This window comes from Apium graveolens, chromosome 5 (genome assembly GCF_009905375.1).
Source record: "Apium graveolens cultivar Ventura chromosome 5, ASM990537v1, whole genome shotgun sequence".
Lineage (NCBI taxonomy): Eukaryota > Viridiplantae > Streptophyta > Magnoliopsida > Apiales > Apiaceae > Apium > Apium graveolens.
This window is the reverse complement of record NC_133651.1, coordinates 269,114,958-269,125,823: the sequence shown is the minus strand read 5'-3', so window position 1 is coordinate 269,125,823 and position 10,866 is coordinate 269,114,958.

Here is a 10,866-nt window from a genome sequence, read left to right as displayed (position 1 = left end):
ATACCATAGTTTAGAGTAAAGCTTTTTATGGATTATGATGAGATCATAATAGTGAGACCTAAAAAGATGATAACTCTAAACTTAAATAGTTCCTGGTCAGAGGATTACTAACTGGTAATTAATAATCCGCAAAGATCGGTACATACTATGCTTGCTTCATTATGAAGGATGTCTGTTCTCATAGACATTTGTGTGGTGACACTATAGCTAGTATATATGTGCTTATTATAGAATAAGTTCACTGAACATGACTCGCCCAGCTGAACAACTGATGGAGTTCACTCACGTGTCAGCAGTTGTTCACATAGTGATAGTTGTACAAGTATCCTTAGACTTGAGGTCATCATAGTCATCTTGTGTACACTGAACTATGCTTTGGTTTAGTTCTTAGTCTCCAGGGACAATTATTAGGGCTCTACTGGGTATAGGAATTTGTACACGAAGATAGTATATGATCAATAAAGGATCTACCCCTTCCAGTGAAGGAAGTGAATGTTCAAGGCTGATCCACTTATGCTAGTTCAGGAATCTCTGGCCAGAGTAAATGAAATTAGAAAGGAGTTTCTAATTTGCATAGAACTACGCATAGTAAATGGTAAGCAAGTGATTAAATTAGATAGGCTTGACACGAGATCCATGCCTTGTATTTAATCGGGACATTGTAGGGTAGAAGGAGTTTATTGTACGGTAACTATTCACTGACAAGTTCTTGGTATTTTAAGCGGTGAATTCATATTATCCGGATAGTCGCGATATGTTGAGAAGCATCACTCACGATGTAGAATAAATGTGATTAATTAATTAATCATATTTAATAAATTAGAGAATTTATATAAATAATGATAAAATAGTTTTATTATTATTTATTTCTACTACTGGCTTAATATTGAACCTACAGGGTCACACCATAAAAAGAGAATGATTTTATGGTGGATGAATTAATTAATAATGGCTAATAATTATTTATTTGTGAAATAAATAATTAATTGGCAAATTTAATAATTGATTAAATGAGAATTAATTGATTATAAATTAATTAAGAAAAGTTCTTAATATTATTAATTAAGGATTTAATTTTTGGAAATTAAATCAAGAGAGAGAATTATTTCTAAAGTGTTTAGAAAAAGGATTAATAATTAAAAGGTGTTTTAATTATTAATGAGAATAATAAATGGGATAATAATAATAATATTTATGGGAAAATTTCAGCTAAAAATTTTGCCTATACACTATTATAGACCCTATTTTATTCTAACCCCAGAAACCCAAAAGTTTTAAAAAAACCAAATTCTCTCCACCTCCTTCTCCTCCTAAAAGTCGTTTTCTTGGTGGATACCGGTGGAGTGCTTCACATTTGAGGAGCAACTGCTAAGGATCTCTGATCGTTGTCTCCGAATTATCTTAAAAGGTTAGATTCGATCCCTCGAATTTTTATTCACGATTTATATGCTTTTATTTGGATTTTGTGTGTGTAAAAGTGTTTTTCCACGCCCCGCTGCGTTTAAAAATCCAACAAAATCATCATCCGTCTGGACTATATTGAGTCATCCGTCGGGACTATATCTGATCATCCGTCGAGTGCTACATTTTTAACTAAGTTGAATCTGCTGTATAGACATTCTTCTTGAGTTGCTCTCCTTGTTTGAACTCTTGAAGATACTTCACCAATGATGAGCTCAAAGGGGTGATCCTTTGTCCATTTTCTTTTTTGAGGTAGATTAGCTCTAGATGAAGAGGCCTCATTATTGTCTTGATGTGTGATTGAGTTTTGATTATTAGAAACTCCCCCTGAGTTTGTAAATTTATGATTTGAGAAAGAGGGACTTTCTGTAAGTGATTTATTCTGACTTTCAGCTTCTTTTAATGACCTGACGGATGGTGTATTTTCAGTTCCGATGGATAAGGCTGATTATCTCCCGATGGATGATGCAGATTTTCTGTCGACGGATGAAGCATTTTGTAACTCGATGGATGTTGAGTTATTAGTTTCATTGGTTGTAGATTTTTCTGCACTATCCTTAGTTGTAGTTTCTTGATCATTTTCATCATCAGTGTCATCACTAACCATCTCCGCATTGTCAAATTTGAGGCTCTCATGATAATCTTCATCTTGCAGTCCTTCAATCTTTTTATCATCAAACACAACATGTATTGATTCCATAACAATGTTGGTTCTCATATTGTAGACTCTGTATGCTTTACCAACAGCATAACCAACAAAAATTCCTTCATCTGCTTTAATATCAAACTTCCCATTTTGATTAGTTTGATTTCTCAAGATATAACATTTGCAACCAAAGACATGAAGAAAATTTAGAGTTGGCTTCTTGTTCTTGAACAATTGGTAGGGAGTCATGCATTTTGCCTGATTAACCAAAGAAATATTCTTAGTGTAGCATGCAGTATTTACAACTTCAGCCCAGAAATATGTTGGTAACTTTGATTATTCAAGAATTATCCTTGCAGCTTCAATAAGTCATCTGTTCTTTCTTTCTACTACTCCATTTTGTTGTAGAGTTCTTGCTGCTGAAAACTCATGCATAATCCCATTCTCTTCACAAAATACTCTCATAACAAAATTCTTGAACTCAGTTCCATTCTCACTCCTGATTCTTCTAACTTTGAAATCAGGATGATTGTTGACTTGCCTTATGTGATTGATGATGATTTCACTAGCCTCATCTTTAGACTTTAGGAAATATGTCCAAGAGAACTTTGGGAAATCATCTACAATTACTAGGCAAAATCTTTTCCTTGAGATAGACAACACTTTGACTGGTCCAAACAAATCTATGTGTAGCAGTTGCAAAGGTTCTTCAATTGTTGAATCAAGCTTCTTTTTGAATGATGCTTTGATTTGTTTTCCCTTTTGGAAAGCATCACACAGTCCATCCTTAGAAAACTCCACTTAAGGAATACCTCTAACCAGTTCTTTCTTTACAAGCTCATTCATGGTCTTGAAGTTTAGATGGGATAGCTTCTTGTGCCATAGCCAACTTTTATCTTGACTTGCTTTACTGAGAAGACAAGTAACAGATTCCACATTTGACGAGTTGAAGTCAGCTAGGTACACATTTCCTTTTCTCACTCCAATGAGAACCACTTTGTTACTCCTCTTGTTTTTCACAACACATGCTTCTATAGTGAAGGTTGCTGAATTGCCTTTATCACAAAGCTGGCTGATACTCAACAAATTGTGCTTGAGACCATCCACTAAGGCAACCTCCTCAATGATGACATTGTCTTTTGAAATCAAGCCATATCCCACAGTATAACCCTTGCTGTCATCTCCAAAAGTAATACTTGGGCCAGCTCTTTCCTTTAACTCTGTGAGCAGGGTAGAATCTCCAGTCATGTATCTTGAGCAACCACTATCCAAGTACCACAGATTCTTTCTGTTTCCCTGTACACATTAAAATCAAATCAAGTTGATTTTGGTACCCAAGTTTTCTTGGGTCCTGCCTTGTTAGCTTTCTTCTTTTGTTTCTTAGGTTTGATCTCATTTGACTCGGGGATATCAGATTCATCCTTAGTCATCTGAGTTGGACCTTTAAAACCATTCATTAAAACAGAATTATCATGCACATTTTGATTGACAGGAAATGGCATGCTATTTACAAACATGTTATTCCAGTAGGGCATGCTAAATGGCATTTGAGGCATATTAAATACAGCATAATAAGGATTAGGTGCAAATGACATATTAGCAAATTGTGCATTCATATTCTGTGTAGACATAGCATTCAAAGCCATAGAAGGGATAGCACTCATGTTAGGAAAAGAAGGTGGTACAGTCATGGAAGTAGGCATGGCAAGTTTGCAGTTAACAGACAGATGATTAACACTACCACACTTAACACAGATTTTTCTAGGAGCATACTTATCAGGTGTGTAGTTATTATATTTGTAAATCCCTACTTTCCCATTTCTATTGTTTTTCTTTTTAGCCTCTGTTTTAACCTCAATCTTTTCTAGTCTGTCATTCAATTGCTTGATGGACAGATGACCAACATTCACTTTCTTCTCCTTCTTCACTTGACTAGATTCTCCTGAAATAAAGTTTTTGGAAACTGATCCATATTTTTCATTTAACTTGGCAAGTTTGGCTTTACTCACAGGTTTGCTCACAGGCGGCGGATGAGGATTTATGTCACTCGACGGATAACCTTTTTGATTATCCGACGGATGACTCTCATCATCCGTCGAGTCTACATCTATTAGCAATCCTTCAAAAAATTGGATTCTAGCTTCTCTTTATTCTTTTTCCAGGCTACATCACAGAAAGACTCAATACCTTGAACTTTGGTGATTTGAGCATGGACATCTCTAGATGATTTCCATGCCTTAATCACCTCCTATTCACGATCAAGCTGCTTCTTCAAAATTTCTTGTTTCTTCAAGGACTCAGTTAATTCCTCCTTAGCAATTTTTCAAATTCAATAAACTGAGACTCTAGCACATTATTCCTCTCACTTAAAAATAAATTTTTTTCTTTGATTTTAGCATTTTCCTTAGTGAGGGACTTAAGTGTAACACGCAAATGATATAATTCTGTAGACATGTCATTTATTGCATCATTACACTCAGCTTTAGATAAATGTGCAAGGTTAGTGGTGATTACCTGGTTACTTGAACAACTTGTCTCTGTTTCATCAGACTTGGCCATTAGGGCTAGATTGACATAGCTAACATCTTCATCCTCATCCAGACCATCTGCTGCCCAGTAACTTTCTTGTGTAATAAAAGCCCTTTATTTTTGTTTGAGCAACTCAAAATACTTCTGTTTATAATCCACGGGCTTAAACTTTTTCTTGCTAGAATCTGACTTTCTACACTCACTGGAAAAGTGCCCTGCCAAGCCACATTTGAAACATTTGAGCTTAGCTGCTCCAAAGTTTCCACCATGTTTCTATTTGGCTTAGCTACTCCAAAGTTCTTCTTGAACTTGAGCTTGGCAAATCTTCTGGAAAGAAATGCAATATGTTCATCAATATCATCCATATCATCTTGGCTCAAAGAATCTTCATTTTCTGCTACCAGCCCCTTGCCCTTGTTTTCACAGACCTTTGAAGTGGACTCAACAGCTTCTATCTTCATCTCCTTCTGTTTCTCTAACTCAGCAACCAGTGTAATGGACCCTCCTTTCTTTCTCCCTTTCTCCATTCTTTCATCTTGCTCTATTTCAAGCTCATAAGTCTTTCGAATGCCATACAGTCTCTCTAGTGTAAACTCCTTGTATTCTTGTGAATTTCTCAAGGAGACTGTAATTGGTTTCCATTCTTTTGGAAGGGATCTCAGGATTTTGAGGTTAGAGTCTTTGGTTTGGTAGACTCTTCCATGCAACTTCAGAGCATTTAGTAGCTTTTGAAATCTACTAAAGATATCAGTGAGAGTTTCACCTTCTTCACAGTGGAAATGCTCATATTGCTGAATTAGTAACTGCATCTTTTTTTCTCTAACTTGTTCAGTGCCATCACAGATTATTTGAATGGTGTCCCAAACCTCCTTGGATGTCTTACAATTGATGATGTTGTCAAACATGTCACCATCAACTCCATTGAATAAAATATTCATGGCCTTCTTGTCTTTCCTGACTTGTTCAATATCAGGATCTGACCATTCATGCCTTGGCTTGGGAACTGATGGCTCATTTCCAGTTGCAGCTCTCATTGGTACGTGAGGACCTCTCTCTATGCAATCCACATAGGCCTCATCTTGAGAAAGTAAATGAAGATGCATCTTTACCTTCCAGTGATGATAATTATCTTTGTCCAGAAAAGGAATCTTGACTCCAACATCCTTCTAGTCCATCTTGCTGTTTATTGTGATCTTTAAACTCTTTATGCTTCAAGAGCTTGCTCTGATACCAATTGTTAGTCCCTAACAATACAAAAAGAATTACAGAAGGGGGGGCTGAATGTAATTCTGGCTACTTTTTGAGATTAAAGAAAAATGGTTCTAACTTAATAATATATAAGTGTTTGATTTGCAAAATGCGGAATGAAGAGTTAGATAAATCAAAACACAAGTAATTAAAAACACAAGTCTTTAAAAACTTTATGGTGGATTTGAATGTATCCACCAGATATATATATATATATATATATATATCAAGAGAACCATGTGAAGCTTGAATAGCTCATAGTTGCTTACAAATATGAACAACTAAACTTACAGAGAAATGCTATAGGATACAGCTTACAATTGTTTCTCTGAGAATGTATTTTCTTAGTCGTCTTGTTGTTCTACTTACTACTCTTGGTTTATATATTACCAAGATTACATAGTAATAAGACAAGATAATAAAACAAAACCTATCAAGTCTAATACCATGCTCCTTCACTACTCTATTCCAGCATCTTTGAATATCTTCATAATAGCATGGAAATGGTAATGCTTCTTTGTTCTCAAAAACCCAGCTGAATAGGCTGCCACATTCCTTTTGCAAACACTCGACGCATGTGACTGTGTTGTCACTGTCAACAGATGTTTGAATTAATCATCCGTCGGGTACATGATTATCATCCGTCGGGAGCTTTGTTGATCATCCGTCGGTAGATTTGTTGATCTTCCATCGGTAGCTTTGTTGATCATCCGTCAGGTAGCTATTTGACACTTGACTTCATTTCATTTATGCAGAATTACAAGACATCTTATATTTACAATTAATCAACCTATTCTGCATATCTAATTAAAGTCAACATGACTTATATGCTACTACAGAATCTATACAAAGGTGTTTGCAGAAATGTGCGACATGACTTATTATTACATAAGCTACTCACTTGATGGATGCCAAATCATCATCCGTCGGGACTATACCAAGTCATCCGTCGGGACTATATCTGATCATCCGTCGGGACTATATCTGATCATCCGTCGAGTGCTACATTTTTCACTAAGTTGAATCTACTAAGGTGTTTTTTTAATGTAATCATCAAGTTCACAACATATTCCCAACAAAAACACCTTGCGTACACACAACTTTTCATTTAATTTTTCACAGAAATAGCACCTAAGGATCTTATCTATGATGGAGCCAAGTTTTTCCCCAACAACTATATGGCTATTCTCAACAAGGACGAGGCTCCTTCAAGACTTCAATTCATTCAATATTTTCTCACTCGAAGTGAAATTGGGTATGCTCTGACCCAACCACAGACTCTCTCAGGCAAGCAAATTCTGGAGTTTTGGAGGTCTGGAGTCTATGACAATGGTGGTGAAAATGGGTCCCCAAGCATCATTTTCACAACAGGGGAAGATGAGCACTTAGTAACCTTGTCAACTATTCGACAAGCATTGCATCTGCCAGAAAACTGTACTTACAGTTCACAAGTTGGGGAGTCATCTCTTCAAAACATGATGGCAAATCTTGGATATGAGAAATCTTTGTCCAAGCTGGGACAACTAAAGAGGCCCTACATCAGGAGGGAGTGGAGCTTCTTTTTCGATTGTATTACCAAAGCCTTTTCCAACAAATGCTCAAATTTTGATGCTATTCCAATTCTGAGTCAGCAAATAGGGTATGTACTTCTTAATCAAACTCATTTTGATTATGCTACTGCTATTTTGGGTTTTATAGGTGATAGGATGAAAGAAGATAGCAACATAGTATATTTTGCTAGATTCTGTCAACTTATATATAATTTCTGTTATTTTGATGCACCTCAAAACTTTAGTGAGTTAATTGAACCCTTTAAACTTCACAAAAGGGCTTTCACAGACTTATTATCTGCTGATAATAAGAAGAATATACTAAGACCCCTCTAAATTCCTCAATCTGTAAAATAGTTCTTAGTAAATTCTGATCCTCACACATACACTACCATATATCCTAATGTTGCACCAGCATAACCTCCACTTACACAACCTTCCAATACTCAACCACAACCTACTATCAGAACCTACTATCAACCAGCACAATCCTCTCAACCACAACCATCAAAGACCTACTATCAGAACCTCACCTCTCAAATCCAAAACCAAACCAACCTCTGGTACTTCTCAAAAGGTGCTAGTTGTAAAATCTGACACATCCTCAAGGCCCAAAACCAAAAGAACTATCTCTGTGCCTAAATCTCCACCAAGGAGAAGAAGAAGGATTATTCTAAGAGATGAATCTGATGAGGATGAACAAGTCCAGGTTCCTGCATCAGAACCTGTGACAATAGAAGCTGAAGAGTCAACTCTTCAGAAAGAGACTGAAGCTGAGGGTTCTGGAATTTTGAAAAGGAAAAGACCTTCAAGTTCTGATATAGATAAAGTCACTCCTCCATCTAGAAGATCAAGGAAGACTAGAGCAGGTGTGAAAATTACACAATCTTAATATGAAGATGCTGAGGAAGGGGATCAGGAATCTCTGATCTCATCAGAACCTATTGTAATAGAAACCCTTCCAGCACCTGAAGACACTGTTCAAGACACAGTGATCACACCTCCTATCTCTCCATTCGAAGAAACAACTACAGTTGTTTCAGGGTTAAGTCCTGAAATTGACATTCACATGCAGAATATTCCAACTGTCTTGTATCTGGAAGCACCACCAGCAACAGAGTCAACTCCACCTGTTTCTCCAATGCCAAATGTTGAAGTTCCTACTACACCAATTCTGGATTTGGAACCTGAAACATATGAAGTTGTTACAGAATCTCCTTCAGTTACACACACTCTGGTGTTATTAGAAGATGATGAGATTTTATCAAGTTCCGGAGATAGTGCTCCAGTCAGTGCTCCAATTCTTGGAAATGAGGCACTACTTAAGTTTGTTGAAGAAGATGCTCCTATTCCTTGGGAAGAGACCTTTAGAGGAGTTGAATGGACAAAGAAGTGGAATGAACCTGACTTCATTCCCAGCTCAAATATTCTGTCAGAGCATATTTCAAAAGCAGATGAGTTACTGACAAGTTCTGATTTCAAGCACCAACTAAAAATCACAGCTCTCAGTACTAAATCTCTTCAAGGTCTACACTTCAAGACTCATGAAGAGGTTGATAAACTTCAGGAATCAGCTGATAAGCTAGACCTGATGCTCCAACTAGACAAGAATAGGTTTATCAGACCAATTCAAGAGAAGCTATTGAGCAGGTTCAAGAAAAGCAGCTGGCCCAACTGGATGAGGTCTTACAGAATCAAGCCTCTCAACAAACACAGCTCAATGAAATCCAATCTTCAGTGAAACTCCTTCTTTTTCTACTCCTGCCAGATGATGCCAAAAAGGGGAAGAAGGTATTTAAGTCCAAATGCTCAATTAGCAAATCACTGAAGAAAAAGGATGATTCTGAAGATGACCAGGGAAACCCTAGCAAGGGCAAAGGTCAAAGTCAAGGCAAGCAAAGCAGCAAAGTTTCTTCACAGAAACTAATTTATGATTCTAGCAAATCTTCTACACAGAAGAATACAAGTTTTGAAGCTGTGAATGCTCAAACTCTGATATCAAGTTCTGATATTCTGATTCAGTCTGGAAGTCAAGACTCTCAGAAGTTTTTACAAATTCTGAAGCTCAAGGGAAGGGAGACTACTGTCTACTATAAGGATCCCAAGATTCAGACTCTTGATGAAGAAGTTGCTAAAAGATTATTTTTCAAGCATAATCCTGGAATGGATTTAGACACTCTAAAGGAGGAAGAAGCTATATTTGCTGCTGAGAAGATAAATCTAAATCTAAAGCTTCTAATGCACAGAAGCCTCCCAGACCTAAGGAGAAAGGTATAGTCATAAAAGAAAGATCTGCAACAGAGATTCCTACATCAAGGAATAGATCTCAAACTACTACTGATCCCAAAGACAAGGGAAAAGGAAAAGTTGGGGAGACAGTTAAGAAGCAGGAAATGAAGATTCCTCAAATTCTGATGGATCCTGTGTGCAAGTTGGTTCAAGTCTTTGATGATGATGCTGCTAAAGATGAAACTGTTGAAACTCTGAAAAGAAGAAAGATGACAGAAGAATCTAAGACAACCTCTGACATAGCTCAAGTTGTTCAGAGTGAAGATATTTCAGAACAGCAAGCTACAGAAGAATCTGTAAATCCTGAACAAGTCATCAAGACATCAACCTCTGACAGAGCTCAAGTTGATTTAAACAAGATGACAGTTACTGATAAGAAGAAACTCCTATGGAAAAATGTTAAACCATCATATCCTAAGAAAAGTCAACTGCTATCTGATTTCATGACTGTTGGATTAATTGCCAGAGAAGCAAGAGACAGATCTGGGTTAGGATCAAGCGAAGCCAAGATCAAAATAGGAGTTGAAGTTACTATCAAAGATCCATTTTTATTAACTGACAAACCACTTGAGGAAGTTACATAGAAACACCTTGACAAGGTTATATATGTTCAAGTGGTACTGGATACTCATGATAAGAGTAAAGTCAAGGAAAAACTGATTCTAATTCTTAAAGATGGAAGAACATACAGAATGTCAGAATCAGATGTGCTGAACAAATCTCTTAAAGAACTTCAATTCTTTCATTATCTTTTGGAGATAAAGTCTGGGGTTACCTGAAGATGGTCAAATTTCATCATGAAGACCATAAGGGATAAAGCCAAAATCTCTGGATCAAGGGTTGCAGAAGTTATTCCAAAAATAGTTGAAGATGATAGAAGTGAAATTCCAATGAAGAAGAATTCTGCTAAGATGGAAATTATTCTAAAAGATAAATTTCTATGCTACAATGAAGACTCCTTTCATCCAAGCGTAATCAGACTTGGTGATGGATTGGAAAGAAATCACATTTCAGCACTTAGGACTGCCATCTACCAGATTGGAAGTCAAGATGAAGAACTGATGCAAGTCAAAGCACAGTTAGCTCAAGTTTTGAGAAATGCAGAAGAGAAGCTGATATCAAACTTTGTCAAGAATCATTTTG